We start from the raw sequence: 19712 nt of genomic DNA, 5'->3' as shown, positions 1-19712 counted from the left end.
TCCTTTTTTAAGGTGTTGGGGTAGAGGAGAGACAAGATTCAGTGTCCCCTATTTTTCCAAAATCTGTAGCTTATTCTTCTATGGGAAAACCTTTGCCACTTTTATTCTCTACCGTAAAATGAAAATTTGAGCATATTGAACACAATCTTATCCAATTAATTATGTTTATGAAAGTGAAAAAGTTGTTTTGCTTTCGTTTCTAATAAACTTAGGAAACATCTAAGGCTAAACAATAATAGCATATATATAGTACTGTGTATTTATGCGTTTGCCTTCATCCTTCTCTTACCAAATCTATAAGCACTTATTTCACTAGTCTAATCACATTTCTAAATCTGAGTAACAGAGCACACTTTTTACTTTCAATGTCAGTGCTGTATTTGTTTTCTTCATCTAAGGAAACCAAAAGCAACTTCTGCTATGTAGCTTGTCAGTTTGTATATATCATATATGCATTCCATATTTGTTTCCTGAGAAAAATATGTGAAGAATAATATTTGCATTACTACAGTGGTATTTCCAAATTTAACTCTAGGCACTCTGAGTCCAGGAAAGCATAAATATATCATTGTGACGGGACATTTTCATTCCTCCCTCGAGTAAATCAAGTGAGGAGTGAGATATATGAACGTGTGAAAACTAGCTAGTGATGCTTACCCCCGATAATGCATTCATGATTAAAATAATACCTAATAAATTTGAAATATTTTGCACTATTTCAAGTTTTCTATTAGTGTTAAAATATATACTGAATTGTTTATGATATCTGCTATACATATATCAATTGGGAGAACAGTTGATCAGACTACTAAGGGCATCTGTTTAATTTCATTAAATTTAAAGTTCACATTTCAACCATAGTTAGAAATACCCTGAATCTTAATGAGAGATACTGGTTTCCTTTGTGGCTCAGATGAAGACATCTGGCTTTTTAACTTACAACATAACTTAAGGTAGTTGTGGTAACATTATCAAACAGGATAACATTTGTATACCGTTATTAAGTTAGTTGAATATTTTTCCTAGATACCACTCATATCAATCACTCTGCTAAATGTCTGGGATACAAAGATGTTTAGGACATGGTCTATGCCCTTAGGAAACTTTGGTTATACTGGTGCAGGCAAACAAATAAACAGACGGTACAGCAATCACATGATAAATGGAAGCACAAGTGCTGTGGCCATTTAGACAAGAAGCTGAACCAGGCTGGGAAGGCTGAATTGAAGGGATGAAGGCATTCTTTGAGAAAGTTACAAAATGAGCTGCATCTTGAAACACTGTTACAAGTGTCCAGACAAAGAGAAAGGAGACCAGAAAACACACTCAGTCAGAGAAAACTACCTGTATAAAAGCATGGCACATAATGAATTGGCTTGTTTGGGGAACTGCAAGTAGTTCAGGGTGGCAGGAGTACAATCTTAGGTTTTGTTATAAGGCTTAGGAAAGTTAAGCAGTATTGCTCAAGAGAGATGCAGGGGATACATCATGACCAAGTTTTTGTGATTCTCATGAGAGGTTGAACTTACTCTTGAAACTATGAGGAAACTTTAAGCATGGGAGTGGCATGATTTGACTTGTAACTAGATGCTTTGAAGAATGGACTGAAAGGGAGTTAAATTGAGATGGCAAATTATTAAAATTTGTATTAATCTAGAAAAGAAAAAATAGAAGAAAAAAACATTTTTTTCATTAAAACAAATAACTGCTATATTTTTCAATTTCAGAGCAAAGTAAAATCATGATAAAGTCTTATGTAGTCCTAGAAATAAAAGAGGCAGAATCAAAGTCCAAGGTTGGTGAAAGAACAGGTGGTTAAGTTTAACATTAACCACTGCTTACAAGATATGACAGGATGATATCTAATTATGACATAGTGTACAGAAGTGTAATTTGGTTTTAACAAAACCTTGGAAAGTAAACAACTGACCTCAGAATTATTAAGGGTCACAAGGAAGAAATGCACAAAAGACAAGCATAGTTCTTAAGGATGCCAAGTCATTTTACATATGGCAAATATATAATAATAGAAGTAACCTAGGGCCTAAGATAGTCTCAAATCAAGTGATACCATAAGACTGCCCTGAGATAAGCACTAGGCAGGAATGGGAACCTGTGTATTGTAAAGAGATGGGACAAAAGAAAGATTCTTTTTAATTGTCATTTGTGTATGTTTGATTGGTTGTTTTTGATAAGTATGCACTCTCCAGGCTGCTAGCCTGGTAACTATTTAGTATTTGAATGGTAACAGTAGAAGCAGATACTGTTTAGTTGTTCTTCTGTCTAGAAGCTCTGGATCCACCCAGTGGAGAAAAGAGGATTCAGGGAATCCTCATCTAGGGATTCAGGGAAAACATGTTTTATCAGCAGCATACTCAGGTTAAATGAATTCAGTTTGGACACACAGATTTGGGATGTCTGTGTAAAGCTGAGTAGAGACAAATGTCTCCAGATAGATAAGATAAGAAGTCAAGAGAGAGGCCTCTTTTTTAGATGAATCATATTCAACTCTGTTCACCTAAATAATTGAGAGTAACCCAGGTTTGTTTTTAGTCTGTTGATTGTTTTATGGGAAGGTGAGGCATGGAGGTGGGAGACAAGATTAACAAATAACTAAGATGGCATTGGAGTGAGACCTGTGATAGTTCACTCAATAGTAAGACTATGTAAGATTTTCTCCTGCTTAGTCTATTGAGTGGTAGCTCAGAGTCCCTGTGACGCTTTCAGATTTATGTTATGATAGGCTAATATTGGTGAATTGGCCATAAAGATTTGCTTTCTGAAACTGTTTTTCTTTTTCCCATGGTCTAATTTATTAATATCTATGGTATGCTGCAAAGTTCAGATATTTACTGTTTTTTCTTAAACTTTGGCAACAATTTGTTGAGCTTCAAAATATGTGAATCCTGCTTTAAGATTGCCTTTAATTTTTGTATTGTATGTTCATACAGATATTGTTGATCATTTAGTTTCCTAAAAAAAGATAATTTATTATGAATCTATTTTTTTCAATATTTCAGCCAAGCAGTAGATTATTATCTTTGAAAACATCTTGATTCCTTATTGCATTTGCTTTGGAAATGTCATAGTGCATTCTAAAATAAAAATTTTCCTATATGGCTAATGTTATCAAGATCACTACTTTAACCAAGTTTTCCTGCCCCTTCATATCCTTGTGATTATTGATTGCCATTTAAAATACTGAATATTCTTCCCCTTTTTCATTTCTAACTCTGAAAGTTTTCAACCTAAAGTTTGTTGACAGCCCACCCATCTTACTTATGCAATTTGCTCCTGCATGGTGTAGCTAACAAACTATGGAAAAATACATAACCAAAAACAAATCTGAATATCCTCAAATTGGCATGTATAATTGGAATCATCAGTCAGCTATGTCATTATCAATGTGTGGGGCTGACTAATAATAACCGTATTGCTATTATTTATTCTCTCAAGGCACCAACTGGTTTGCAAAGAATGTCAATACATTTACCTCTTCTGGCAAAATGATACTGTATCTCAACAGTGTTGATGTCAGGTAAATTATAAAAAATTTCTGAAATTAAAATATTTATTTTTTTATTCCTGACTTATTTTGATACTCTGTTCCTTTGCTTGGATCTCACATTCATTGTGAATAATAAATGTTCTGGGATTTAACCTCTTGTGAGTTAGCTATTTCCTACTCTAAGTTTCTGTAAAACTTTCTATTCCCCAAATGGAATTGTATGTATGTTATTTTTTGTCCTTAGGCAACTTTCTAAGGTGACTTACCACTAATCTAGCATGTCACTTCACCATAATCGATTAGAGAATAAAAAGAACCCTCTGAATCGTTCCCCATTTTAACCAGACACTGCATTTTCAATAGGTGGCAAAGGCAAGCCAAGAATGTTCCAAACTAATAGCAATCTTTCTGCATGCCATCTTATGTGCTTGATACATATTCACTCTAACTTGTTCTCCTTTTAATTGGAGGGTCCTACCTCTGCCATTTTTATTAACTTTTATGCTATTCAGTTCTTTTCATCCCCAAAATAATTTCTTATGAGATGATCCTCTTGCTCTCTTCATCCTTTGTGAATCCATGCTCACCCAGTTCCAGCCTCTTGGGGATCAACCTGAACCCTACTGGGGCAAACTATACAACCTCCAGGCCATGGAAGGAGGCTATTTGAATACTGACTTAAATGCAACATACACGCATTCAAATAACAGCCTTCCAGAGACATTGCCATTGATTTTACTTTCTTATGTAAATAGAGAGAAGTTTAAGAGAGGTAATTTCAAGCCTCTCAGAAGAAGATATGGGAGAGATTTCTGAGTAGGTTATTCTTTGTCTTTTTTTCTGTGATCAGAGAATTACGTACTATCCTCCCAAACCTCATCTGCAGTGTGATTGCAGTTGTCTCCCTGAGGCTTACACTGTTCCCGGCTCCACTATCCGTAGAACCTGGAGGTACAGTGCTACCACATTTGGTTGTACATAAAGGAGACCACAATCCTACACTTCTTCTAGGCCAGCCTGGGGTAGATATACACAGATACCCACACCTCAATATACGCAGATGACTTTGTTAACCTTTATTGCTAGTGCCCAAAGAAAAGTGAAGATGAAATGCTTTTAACTCACTGAAGCAGATAAATCATTTTAGAACTAGCTCAGGAAAATCTGGCATGAGTCACAGAAGCTATGCACAAGAGAAATCATTAAGCTTTGAATGTTTACTTCCTTTCCTGAACAGTCCCTGTTGACTAAGAAATGTATGCTGATAATTATTAAGGTATTCTCTTGCTTTGTCGGTAAGCCATACTGTTGTTTCCCTCCACATTGGAGGAGGTTAAGGCAAGACACCTTTACGATCTGTCTGGATATATTCCTTAAAGTTAGTCTGCCAATTTGTGGCAAACTTGGCATTCTGCTTGATTAAATTATAATTCACTCTTCTACAGGGATTGCACTAAGTGGTGTACTCCCTTCAAAAATCGCCAGTAATCATGCTTCATACCCAAAGTACTCAGAATTGTGGGACGTGTTGGCATTAAGTAATATTAGGATTTGAAGCAAATAAGAGTTCTACCGAAGGAGTCAGGGATGCTCCATTTCTGGGTCTATTTAATTATTTTGCCCATTTCTTCTCCATTCCTGAAAACAGAAACCTCATAAATGGATTATAATATTGCATTTGCCTTTTTCTTAATGTTTTTATCATTCAGAAATGCAGTAAAAATGACTTATTTCCTAAAGGTAAAATAACCTTCATTTTCTTCTCTGTGCCATAAAAATTAGCTAGAATATCCTCATGAGCGTGATTTCAAATGGAATGCACTAAATTTTAAAGGGGCCCTGCTTCACTTTATTTTCTTTGGATAGTAATACTATGGTTGAATATGCATTTTTTTCCTGATTTTAGATAATTGAAAGGAGCTCATCAGAAATAGGAATTATGCCTGAATCACCATTGGTTTAGTCTTGTAACTGGGTAGAATAAAAAAGAAAAAAACAAAACAGAAGTTAAAAGAAAGAGAGGGAAAATAAAACAGATTGTTTCAAATACTCTTTTCTCTGTGCTTGTTTGCTAACAGATTTCCAAATCAGTCTACATCTGAATTGAGAGATATGCCTGAGAGAGAATAATCTGGGCCTTGAAAAGAAATCTGTATCTCTCAGTCTCTCTCTCTCTCTCTCCCCCACCTTTCCTCATGCCCTCACCCCAATGTACACACACAGAGACACTCAAATGTAATGTGAGTGGAGAATTGATTTATCAGAGACAAGTGATTCTCTAGAGATTTAACCTTTATGAGTGCTAGTAAAAGGGTATTTAGCTTGATTATGTTGATCTAAGAAGTTGTGTTTTGCCTCTCTTAAATACTATTTGGTATTTGAATTCTCTGTGAAGTTGTCTGTGAGATCAAGGAGTCTACACATGATAAAACTTACACTTGTATACAGCTTATGTGGATTTAGACGTCAATGCTAAATGTTCTCTCAGATGGGTAACTGACACAGAAGCCTTTCATACTAAGAACACACTGAATACGCAACATAGGATAAGAATTTAAGTTGGGAATTAGGCTTCTAAAAATAGCTTTAAGTGCTTAATACTTTCTGCCTTTTTACACAGCCTTACACAGCAGGGGATTTCCTAGGCTTATCTTGTTATATTTCATAATCAATAAACAAAGTTCTAGCATTACTTGTAATTGAAGCTTTATTTATTTGTTTGCAATTTAAAGTCATGCCTTTAGAGTTGAGGAACATGCATTGTTGCTGAGTTATGTAATTATAACTTAGCTGTAAATAAGAATATGACTTTTAAAAATACTTTTTTAATAAAGTAAGGGAGTAGTTTTAACTGACTTCATTCATGTTCTAAATGTGTCATTAAAATAACTTTAGCATAGGAGAATGGTTCTCTATATAATTTGATTAGCTACAGATCTCATAAGAGTACTTTTGCCTGAAATAGATAACTCTATGGAAATATTGGACAATACAGATCATAGTATCTTCATCATTTTACTAAATAGATTATAATAATAATTAGATTTGCAAGCACTATATCTGCAATCAGCAGCCTAGAGATCCAGTAGAGAGATACTGCTAGCTATCATGACCCAATAGGCTACTGAATGAAACTCTGAACTTTATCCACATCAGTAAATGAAGATAATAAAGACTGTTCTTGCTACCATAAGGCTCTTGTGATAATCGCCATGTCTATTAATTTCCTTGTAAGAGATCTATGTAAACTGTACTCATGTTTCTGCTATTGTTAGTTGTGCTATGGTCAGTATTATGATTATGAAAATAATACTTGCAAGCACATCAGACATGAGTTTGTATCTTTTGTTTGTTTTGTTTTTGTTTTGTTTTTTAATTCTTAGACAAACCAGATCAGACCTTGGGCAAGTAACTTAATGTTTTCCATGACCTTAAGATGTATTGTTCCTTACATACTAGATTTGAATAAAGTTGGGTAATCTGAATATATTTAATTATTTATTTATGTATTTTGATCTTATAATCATGGAGATTCTGAAATTCAGTGTGCTTATAAAAAGGATAAATTGTTGTACAGATCCCTTACAATTCTAACTTTCTATGAATTGATGGATAAAAGTCAATCTACCATAAAAAATGTTTAATGTGCCACTATTTTATTTTATTGTACTATCCTTTCTTATGTCTGGTAGTGGGAACCCCAACCCAGTAGTAAATCCAGGTGGAAGAAAAAAATCAGAGATGTTTGCACCATGTCATCAAAATTGCATGGACATGTGAAGTGTTAAGGGTAAATTCTACCATTACTAAGATGGAATTTTAGAATCTGTAAAGGTGAGAGCATGATTTTTGAGATAATGGGAAAGCTCTTTTTTACCTCAATATGAATAACCAATTACTATGTAAGCTGCTTATCAGCATACACATTTCCTTTCTCTATAGTTTAAGTTTGTCTATATTTTAGTTATGCCTATCTCTAAGCATTAGATTTTAATAAATTTTTCATGTTTATGTATTTGCAAAGAGGTTAGAATTGTTACTCATAGCAAAATGTGCTATGAACATATTTTTCCATTAAAACACACACACCAGTAAGAAATTTATCCCCTCATTTACAAAACTCTTTCAGTTGGAAAACAAGAAAGCTTATTATTTATTAGCTCTTTTGTATAGAGCTTGTTAATATAACAGCCTTTTATATAGTCTCTTGTTTAATTATCATAAAAAGTCCAAATTCTTTCCACATTGTACCATCTATCATATAAATTGAAATATATGCAAATTATCTAGAAATAAAATCTAATGCCTTACTCTCATATATGGTAAGAGAATTCCATATACCAAAAATGCATATTTAATAAATTTTATGATCTGATAACCGACATAAACACCCAAAGACTACACATATGATCAAAGACATTCTTAACTCTTCTGCTTGTTTAATGCATTAGGCAACTACTTTGTTTATAAAGAGCAGAAACTTGAGCCTAGCACAAAAATATATACATTGTTTTTTGTTTTCACTTTAATTTCACTTTGTTAGTAGTTTTTAACACTCCAGTGTGCTCAAACCTCAAAACAGCAGCATTAAACACTTCAAGAATGCCATAAAAGAGATGTTCTACTAATTTGAGAATCATCATTGTAAAGCTGCTTGGTGAAAGTTCATGAAATTAATTTAAACGTGCACATTAATAGTACTTAGCAATGTAATGTCATTCCTGTCATTAGAAAGATGAAGAAACACTCTGAGAAGTATATCCTTAGGCAATATTATCATTGTGAAAACATCATAGATGGTACTTACACAAACCTAGACAATATAGCCTACTACACACCTAGGCTATATGGTATGGCCTATTGCTCCTAGGCAGCAAACCTCTACAGCATGTTGACTGTACTGAATACTGTAGGCATTGGTAACACAATAAGTGTTGGTGTATCTAAACATAGAAAAGGTATAGCAAAAATACAGTATACAAAATAAAAGATGGTATAACAATGTGAAAGATAAAAGATGGTACATCGTGAATAGAGCTTGCATGACTGAAAGCTGCTCTGGGTGAGTCAGGGAGTAGTAAGTCAATGTGAAGGCCTAGGACATTACTGTACACTACTGTAGACTTTATAAACACTGTATACTTAGGCTACACTAAATTTATTTTTAAGATTTTCTTTAATAATAAATTAACCTTAGTTTATTCTAACTTTTTTTTACTTTATAATGTTTTTATTTTTATGTTTTTGACTTTTTTTATAGTAACACTTAGCTTAAGACACAAGCACATTGTACAACTGTATAAAAATATTTTCTTTCTCTGTACTTATATTCTATATGATTTTTTTCTATTTGAATTTTTCTTTACTTTTAAAACTTTTGGTTAAAAACTAAGACACAAGCACACACATAAGCCTAGGCTTACACAGGGTCAGGATCATCAGTATCACTGTCTTCTACCATCACACCTTGTTCCACTGGAATGTCTTCAGGAGCAGTAGCATGCAAAATGTTGTCAACTCCTATGATAAAAATGCCTCTTCTGGGCCGGGCATGGTGGCTCATGCTTGTAATCTCAGCACTTTAGGAGGCTGAAGCGGGTAGATCACCTGAGGTCAGGAGTTTGAGACCAGTGGTAAAACACCATCTCTACTAAAGATACAAAAAGTTAGCCAGGCATGCTGGTGGGTGCCTGTAATCCCAGCTACTTGGGAGGCTGAGGCAGGAGAATCACTTGAGCCAGGGAGGCGGAGGTTGCAGTGAGCCAAGATCGCACCACTGCACTCCAGCCTGTGGAACAAGAGTGAGACTCTGTCTAAAAAAATAAAAATAAAAAGCCTCTCTGGGATGCCTCCTGAAGAACATACCTGAGGTTGTTTACAAGTAGCTTTATTTTTGTATAAGTTGAAAGAATACAATAACAATAAAAAGGTAGTATACTAAATATGTAAACTCATAACATAGTTGTTTATTATCATTTTCAAGTATTATATACCATACATAATCATATATGCTATACTTTTATATGACTGGTAGTGGAGTAGGTTTGTTTACACCACATTGCCACAAGCAGATGAGTGACGCATTGGGCTATGACATTATGATAGCTACAGGATCACTAGGAGATAGGAATTTTTCAGCTCCATTATCATCTTCTTATAGGACCACTGCTGAATGTACGGTCCATCATTAACTGAAACATCATTATGTGGTGCATGATTGTACTTATTTTACTTTGTCCAGGTGTTGGGTGAAAGCACATCACTTAGTGTTTCAGATTGAACCTGTCACCGTGTGCCATCTGCACCTTTCATACTCTGGAGTGCTGAGCCTCGGGCAAGGATTTTCTTCTAGAGGACTGTTCCTATCAGATAACTGTATAGATTGCTTGATCCCAGGCTTTGGGGTTAGGTGGAAAGAAGAATTCATTAAAAGTTTTTGACTAATAGGAAAATATAAAACTAAAGTACAATTTTAAGGTCAAACTATCTTCACTGACCTCACACTCTCCAGGAAATTTTACCTCAGTGTTTTTCTCTAATGAAAACCTTAGATAATTTTTCTCTAAATGTCCTTGAGGTATAATAGAGGCTCTCTTTTGGTGGTTGAGAAGAAACATAGTTTAAAGAATTTCTCTGTTATGGTTATGTTCTTAAAATGCCTGAAAATCCTATGTTATAATTATCATGAATTTTACTCATATAAAGGGTTATGACATAAAGGGCTATGGTCTTTGGAATGAAGAGAGTTTATAGTGTGGTTCAGACAGATCTGTGACTGAATTCCAGATGTGGCACCTACAAGTGTGTGAACTAAAGCAAGTTATTTAATTTTTCCAACGTTTGCATTTCCAATCCATAATAACAATATCAAGTTAGGTTTCACTGTTAAGAAGAGCAATGAGATGATGTTATAATAGTACCTTGCAATAAATAAGTCCTCAGTGTATGCTGATTTCTTCTATGGTGGCTTTACATTAATGTATATATGCTTGCATACACATAAAATTTATTCACTAATACTTATATATAAACATATGTAAAATATGTTTGCTTATATTTATTTATGTTAACAAAGAGGTACCCCATAGAAATATTTGATTTGCTTGAAAAGCTAATTGTAATTGAAACATCACACTTAAAATATTTAAGTAATGTCAAATTTGGGGGCTGTTTTATAAATAGTACTAATGAACTCTTAGTATAAAAAATTGGATGAATGAACAAGTCAAATTTAAAATAATGCATTGATTTGTTTAATTTTTATTTTTAAAATAATGTACCAATATCAAAGAAAATATGAAAAAAATCTGTGATATCAAGCATCGCTAAATTTTAATTTATAAGTCTACTTAATGCAAATTTTGTATTTTATCATCATTCTTGAAGCAAGAAAAAGTACACTTAGAACTTGAGCGATTAATTGACCACGGAACAAGTTGAGAATGAACTCTCAAAATAATCAGACATCACTCTTCATGGCAACAACAATTTAGTTATGCAATACTTCTATATTTTACTGTTAAAAACTGTACCCTCTTATAAGGCAAAAGGTTGTTATCAGAGGTACAAATTTTTTTGTGCAGATCATAGCACTATCTATAAGAAAAATACGCCGGGCAAAGTGGCTCACCCCTATAATCCCAGCACTTTGGGAGGCAGGGCCATGAAGATTGCTTCAAGCCAGGAGTTTGAAACCAGCTTCAGCAACATAGCAAGACCTTATCTCTATAAAAATTTTAAACATAAGCTGGTCATGGTGGTGTGCATGTATAGTCCTAGCTACTCAGGAGGTTGAAGCAGGAGGGTCACTTGAGCCTAGAAGTTCCAGCTGCAGTGAACTATAGTTGTGCCAATGTACTCCAGCCTAGGGAAGAGAGCAAGACCCTGTCTCGAAATAATTGATTAATTGATTAATTAAGTCAAAAGTCATTCCATGCCCAGGGTTGGCATCCTTAACGCCTGCATTTGTTCAAAGACCAACTGTACACAGATAATAAAATTATGGTGTATTCAAGTAAACACACTCTTTTTGAAACGGATGACCTGTTATACTTCTTATGACTGCAAATGAATTATGCTACACTATATTCTTTTCCTTAAGAACTTTTAAATGCAACTTTCTATCTGATTGGCATTTCCAAAATTGATAAAAATGATATGTTTATGCAATGACTTCAGGAAAAAAATAGACATGCTGATCAACATTCTGTAGCCTAGCTCTGAAGAATTTATACTCTACTCGTGGCTTTCTAATTTCACCTCTTTATTATCCATTGATTCTTCAATATTTTAGCAGTTGGTTTGTGCACTTCAGAGTCTCTGAGTGCCATATTTTAGATTTTCCTAAGATTTTACCTACTTAACACATTTATACTTGTATTTGCTTGCAAATAATAAAGAAAAATTAATTCTGATATTCAATAATGGAAAGTTTTGGCCCCCTAAATTAAATACATTTCAGCTCATGTGAAAGCTGGTGGACTGGAGAGCTTTTGTTCCCATGGCAGGCTACTGAGTGGCTAAGTTTGAATTGAATGTATTATGTCAGGAGGTCTAGGACACGGGACAGTAAATATTCCTTTTTCTTTCTTTTTTCTTTTTTCTTTTTTGTTTTTTTTTTTTTTTGCAAATAGCCCTTCATCCTGACTCCCTAAATTTAGTAACAATATGGACAGGATGACTAGAAAGTATTTTCATTCAGGCCTATAGAAAGCTCAAAATGCATTATTACTAAGAGAAATTTCTCACGTGGGATAAGCAAAGGTACTTACTATGTTCCCATTAATTTGACTCAATATCTTTTCCTCAAAAAAAATTATTTTCAGTGATGCCTCAGTGAAGTGATTAACTAAGTGAACACTTTTAATAACAAAAATATAATCTAAAAGGAACAATTTGTTGGTACATTATTACCTAAAATGAAAACAAGATAAACCTCAATTGAAGCAGTTCCCTTATATTTTATTTGCTTATTGTCCGTGGGATTCAGATTATATGAAATTGGGCATATTTGGACTGTATGGTAAAGCACTTTGAGTATACAGTCTCCCATTTGCATATAATACCATATTAGTAATGTACACTAAAATATAATACAGTCATCTTTACAAGACAAAAAAGGAATAACCATGTAACACAAGAAAAAAGGCAGAATGAGATTACAAGTATTCCTAGATTTTCACAAAACTTTCTCAGATGATAGCCTAAATCTCCCATTCAAGCCGTCATTCAATGGTAGTGGATTAAAATAAGGCAAACAGAATGCCCGAAGGGGGAAAAAAAACTATGACTTTTGTAGGCTTATAAAAATGAGTGCAGTATAATGTAATAATACTGTGGTCCCTAGAAGGAGACTGCATGGGTTGAAAACACTGAATCTTCCACTTACAAAATTTTAACCCTGGGCAAGTCACTTAGGTTCTCTGCTTCAGTGTCATTATTTGTCGAATGATGGTAAGAATAGTACTCATGATTAAACTAGTTTAACATAATAATTGGTGCTTTGAACAGTTTAGAACCATGTACCTGATTTATAATATACTGCTTATAAGGATAACATTTTGTGTGTGTTTTATCACAGTCAATCTATTTTTTCTCCTTGAGCCCTGATATGGTTTGGCTGTGTCCCCACCAAAATCTCATCTTGAATTGTAGTTCTCATAATCCCACATGTTGTGGGAGGAACCCGGTGGGAGGTGATTGAATCATGGTGGCGGATTTATCCCTATGCTGCTGTTCTCATGATAGTGAGTGAGTTCTCACCAGATCTGATGGTTTTATAAGGGACCGTTTTCCCTTTTGCCAGGCATTTCTCTTTCCTGCCACCCTGTGAAGAAGGGCGTGTTTGCTTCCCCTTCTGCCATGGTTATGTTTCCTGAGGCATCCCCAGCCATGCTGAACTGAGTCAATTAAACCACTTTCTTTTATAAATTACCCAGTCTCGGGTATATCTTTATTAGCAGCCTGAGAATGGACTCATACAAGCACTTTCTTCCTGGGATTTTAATGATAATGTAGGTATGGTGGGGGAGGGGTTAGGATATCATTCCTCTACCTGGAATTCTTTCAACACCAGCCTCAGAATCTGCTACTTAAATGCTCACTTTCCTTTGTTATGGTTCACTTGGCCCTTGCAAACACAAGCAATGTGTGTAGACAAAATTCAGTGTCTAAAGAAAGCAATATTGGCCTTGTAGAGTAACAGAGAAGATCCTTATGCCTAATCATTCACTCTTCATGAAGAATAGCCTAAGGACCACGTACAGTGGCTTATGCCTGTAGTCCCAGCTACCCAGAAGGCTGATATGGGATTGCTGGAGCCCAGGAATTTGAGGTTGCAGCTCAAATTCTATGAACTATGGTTATGCCACTGGATTCCAGCTTGCATAAAAGAGTGAGATGAAAGAAAGAAAAGAAAAGGAGGGAGGGAGGGAAGGAAGGAGAGGAAGGAAGGAGAGGAAGGAAGGAAGGAAGGAAGGAAGGAAGGAAGGAAGAAAGGAAAGAAAGGAAAGGAAAGGAAGAAAGAAGGAAAGAAAGAGGAAGGGGGAGAGAGAGAGAGAGAGAGAAAGCCTATATTTCATTAATCCTTCTGAATTTTCCATGAATCCCTAGTATTCTACATTCTGTAGATACTATCTTCTCAAAATTGTTATTGTTGTTGCTTTATACTTTTATATTATTTAAGTTCTCATTTCACTTCTCATAAACTTGTAATAACATTTATACTGACTTCTGTATTTGGTCCTTATTACATCCTTCCTCTACCTCAGGATTTTTCAGCCTCACCAGAGCTGATATTTTGGACCACCCAATTTTTTGTTGTGAGGCAGGAGAGGGAGTCTCCTCTGAACTGCAGAATTTTTAACAGCATCACTGGCCTCTACCCTTTAGATATTAATAGCACTTCTGCCAGTTATGAAAACTAAAATGTCTGCAGATGCTGTATGTTGCCAAATGTCTCCTAAGTCGTAAAATCATCCTTAGTTAAGAACTAGCACTCTACAATTCTGCCTGATCAATCTTCCTATAATACAGTTTAGATCATATCATTCTCTGCTCAAAATTTTTCATTGGCTTCCCGTTTTGTACTGAAAATGTTTTAAGGACTCAGACTCTGGTCATCACTGTGTTTCCTGGTATGTTCCCTATTCTCTCATATTTCTGGTATGTTCCTCATTTCCTCCTGTTTCTTCTCTACAATTTAGACTGGCTAAAATTTTATATATGTACACACACATACTATGGGGTTTGGTAACTTTTCTCAGCCTCCAAATACTCCTATTCCACATCAAACTTCATGTTTTAGATTTTTACCTGCATGACCCATGGTCTTACTCAAATTCCCTCACATAGTAGTTCAGTTTAAACCCCTGTTGGAATTGAGATGGTCCTTGTTTTTTAAACAAGGACCTTGTTTAATTAAACCTTGTTTAATTAAAACTCAGTATAAAAGTGGCTAAACAGAGCAGTGAAACAAAATATTGAGCCCAGACACAAATACCATTTTTATAGAAATAATATATAATAAAAGAGATATTTTTCTCTATATGGAGACCTGTTGATTTATTAAAAGTTATATACTGGCACAAAAGACAATCCATTTATTTAGAATAACGAAAATGTGAACTTTTCTATATACAAAAAAAAAAAACCTGTCTCTAGGTAACACATGTAAGTATAAGTAAATATAAAAAATACAATAATCTGAAAAAACATTCAGGACATAGGAATAATCTTATTTAGAGATACCTTTTTAATCATTATGAGAAATCCAGCAGCTGCCAAGGAACTTACAGATTTAATTTTCCTACATAAACTAATTGAAATATTTATATGAGAAATTATATGATAAGAAGGTCAATAAGCAAATGATAAATTAGGAATAAATATTTATAGCACATATCAGTTAAAGGGGTGATATCCAGTCTTCAAGGAGGCATTGCAAATTAATAAGGAAAAAAAATTTCATTAGAGATGAGCAAGCCCATTTGGTAAATAAATACATGAATGCCTTCTCAAATTCCTTGGCTAGGGAAATGCTAATAAAAGTAACAATGGGTTATTATTTCTCACTGCATAAGGTGATACAGTATATTTTTACACATTGTTTGGAAAAGGTACTGCCTTTTGAATCAATCTGGCAATATATTTTAAAATCAAACTGAAAATCTTACTTTTTGAACCAACAATCACACTCTTGGGAGTGTTATTGATAGAAAGAAAAGATATATGGATAAAGTTTTTTATTAAAGAATAGTTTGTAGTGGCAAAAGCTGGAGAACAATGGAAAAAATGAGTGAATTAACTATGGTATGATCAACAAACTATTACATAGTTATATGAACAACAGATTATTTAGAGGCATTTTATATGTGATAACAACAATAAGAGCATATATAATAGGATTCATTTTTGTGGGAAAAAAAGCCAGAATCATGGATGTGTGTATGTGCATGTGTGTGTGTGATTATATGAACATGGAAAAAGGTACAGAATGATCCATACCTGATTTTGGGGAAATGTAGGTAGAGAAAGAGGAATGGAAACTTGGGAAGAATGGAAAATAGAAAAGTTGCTCATGATTTTTAAAAATAAGAAAGCATTTTTAGGCTGGGCACAGTGGCTCATGCCTGTAATCCCAGCACTTTATGAAGCCAAGGCAGATGGATCGCCTGAGGTGATGGAATTTGAGTTCGCAGAGTTCGAGACCAGTATGACCAACATGGTGAAACCCTGTCTCTACTAAAAATGCAAAAATTAGCTGGGCACAGTGGCACTAATCCCAGCTACTCTGGAGGCTGAGGCAAAAGAATCACTTGAACACAGGAGGCAGAGGTTGCAGTGAGCTGAGATTGCGCCATTGCACTCCAGCCTGGGCAACAAGAGTGAAACTCCATCTCAAAAAAAAAAAAAAAAAAAGCATTTTTAATATATATTTATTTCAAGTCATTTAAGAGCATGTATATGCAGGTGTGTGTTTTGTGTCTCTAGTGAGATAAATGAAAATGGACAAAGCTGCATTATTTTGAAAAACTGAATTAAACTTTCTTTTCCAGCTCCATACCCTGCCTCCATTCATACAAAAAGAAATAAACAATACCAATAGAATTAAAGTGTAGTCTCCACTCGACACCCCATTGAACTTTTTATTATTTCCATTTTATCTAAATACCTCAAGATGCTTTAACAATATACCTTCTCTGTGCCCTTATGTGGAGAAAGGAAATCTTGAATTAGATTTTACATTTTAGTAAATGTAAATATACCATTTCTTGTTCATGGACCATCTAGAATTTTGGAAATCTTAGATGTATTTCTGAGTATTATACATTTTCGCTTATAAAATAAAGTATAAATTTGCTTATTCTCCAAAATAAGAGTTTTTGCATGAGTTTATTATACTATGTACATATTAAAATATTATGACATACAAGTAATTTTCTTGGGTTAAAATTAAATCTTATTTTTTACTTGTGTGAAAATACATATATAGAGAGGATAATTTAATATGAGCAGGACTTTTATTATAATTAAATAATAGTGAATTTCACTTCAAGAACCTTAATCCTTTCAGCTAAATGGGGCTAGTTATTTTCTTTATTTTTTAGCAGCTATGTGCAGTTCCAAGGTTTATAAGACTGGGCTTTTAAGTCTTCTGTTTTATTGTTTAAATCTACAAATTTGATGTTGGAAAACCCTATTAACAACAAACAAAACTACCCATATCTATTCAAAATAAAATAGCTTGAAAAGTTTATGATAATTTAAGAGTTAATTTGACAAATGCAGGTTTGGCTTCATTGATATGTGACCTTGAAGTTGCACAGGGCCCCTCACTGTCAAAAGAACCCTGTGCTTGGTTTAATGTTCTGCTCCCGCCATCTTGAAACTCTTAATAATTTTATCTTTGAACTTACGTTTTGTAAGTGAAGTCCACTAGGACAACAGGGTGTGAACATGAGCAGCAGAGCTGCAGGATGGCAGCATCACACACACAGATTCAGGCCTGTAGGCACAGGAGACATGCAACTGGCCTAGCAGCAAGGCAGCATATGCATTACTCAGCAGTCTAGATGCTATGTGTCCCTGATGTGGCCAAACTAGGACTGGGCCCAGATTAGGAGTGACTATCTGTAGCAGCAGGAGAAGCATCAGCAACAAAGGCAGTTGTGAGAGATGAAAGTGGCTACCCAGGCAGGCAGGGAGAACACCCATGGTGAGTAGACAGCTTGCTCATCAGTCCCAAGGGATCATCCCTGTAGTATCTACACAGATATTAAATCTCCCACCTAAATTCCAAGACAATACCCATGGCACTCAGGCAGTAAGCTTTGTAAATAAATTATTACAAAATAAATGTTTACACATGGGCATGGCAGTAAGCACTTTAGAAAGTCATTAGAATTCTTCAGTGTTTACAATGTCCGGTTTTGAAAGCTGCTGCAAAATTGCACAGCAGATGTCCATAAACTTAGAAATACAAATTAAATTTAAGGCTCACATTTGATGGAAAGTAACACTATTTTTATATGAAGTTTTAAATTAAACCAATATTAACAAGGAAGATAATTTTTAAATCAAACTTTCTTTGTAACTAAAAATATAGCAATACAATATATAAACGGGCATTTTAAATTATATGCAAATCTTGAAACTACTTTCAATTTTTTGCACAGTCTTGACAAGTTACAGGAAATATCAGAAAAACACTAAAACATCCTCGCATACATTTAAATTTAACATTCAATTCAATAAAAGGCAGTATAAGTGACCCTTGTGATGGAATTATTCTGTGTCTTGACTGTGGTAATAAATACATGAACCTACGCGTGTGACAAAATTGCATAGAAGTAAATACACACACACACATATAGGCACACAAATGAGTACACTTAAATTACTGAGCTATAAATGAAATGAGTACATTATATCAATGTCAATTTCCTGGCTATGAAACTATACTATAGTTTGCAGCATGTTACCTCTGGGGAAGCTGAGTGAAGAGTACATAGAATCTCTATTATTTCTTATAACTTACATATAAATCTATAATTACCTAAAAGTAAAAAATTAAATTAAAAAATAAATTCAGATGTAAAAACTAAATTCTATGTGAAATTGGTATGAAACTGATTGGCATGATAAGTTAAATATTTATTGAAAAGTTGTTCTGTGAAAATCATCAGCTCCAAAGGTACTCAAATATGTATTTTTAAATAAATTATCAGAAGTTGACCCTAATCTCACAGCCTGTAAAATACTCCTAATAGGTTTAATAACATTTGAATTAATAGAAAGATCATTTTTAAATTTAAAAATATGTAAAATTTCAAATTCAAATTTAAATTTAAAAATAAGTAATCTTGCAATAGCCAAGAGCAACTAATGTCATTTTCAACTAAATCATTGAAAATAAAGTTGATAATTGTATAAATTTTGATAATCTAAGAAATGAATTTCAGAAAAATAAGCCAGAAAAATTTTATGATCAATCAAATATCACATTAATACAGTATTATTTATGATATTACATATAATTATGACATTAAAATATTAATTTTTAAAATTTGTAAGCTTATATTGTTACTCATTTATCACTGTTATCACATTAGGTTTTATAAATAATAAAGTAGTTTTAAAGGAAAAATCTTTATATTTTATTATATTTAACAACATTTTTTCCTGCATTTTGAACCAGAGCCCCCTCATTTTCATTTTGCTTTGGCTTTTATAAATTATGTAATACTTGAATTAGGGAGTTCAATAAAATTTATCCAAAAAGTAATTTAAATTTTAACAAAAATTAGATAAGGTACATTGGACAGCATTTTTAAAAAATTGAGCTTGCAATTTTTTTGAAATGACATCAGAAGTTACAACTAATAAGTAATCTCAGAAGTCAGCATTTCCTATTTTTTTCCCCAGGACATAAGCCAAGATGTTCTTTTGCCTACTTCATTTTATTATTTTATAAAAAGCCAGCAAGATTCAGCCGTCTTCAATCCTGACACAAATTACAATATACGTCACTTCGAGAGAGGGCTTAAAGGAAGTCTTTCCATTTATCAGACCTGTATTTCCAATATATATTTGTTCAAATTTTTATTTAAGGAAAGTTATAGTGGTAAGGACTATACAGCTATATCAATATGGATTTTTAAAATCTGAACTTCATGGTTTTGATAAAAATGTCTGTACTTTGGCC

The 19712-nt window shown here is 33.9% G+C and overlaps 1 protein-coding gene across 1 annotated transcript in view; it reads left to right on the top strand.

The window, feature by feature from the left end:
• The window catches only part of HCN1 (hyperpolarization activated cyclic nucleotide gated potassium channel 1), a 425130-nt gene that overhangs the window by 271678 nt on the left and 133740 nt on the right, over positions 1 to 19712 (top strand). The gene's annotated exons all lie outside the window — the stretch shown is intronic.

This window comes from Pongo pygmaeus, chromosome 4 (genome assembly GCF_028885625.2).
Source record: "Pongo pygmaeus isolate AG05252 chromosome 4, NHGRI_mPonPyg2-v2.0_pri, whole genome shotgun sequence".
NCBI lineage: Eukaryota > Metazoa > Chordata > Mammalia > Primates > Hominidae > Pongo > Pongo pygmaeus.
Note: the sequence above shows the minus strand (reverse complement) of the source record. Positions and strands in the feature narration are given on the sequence as shown.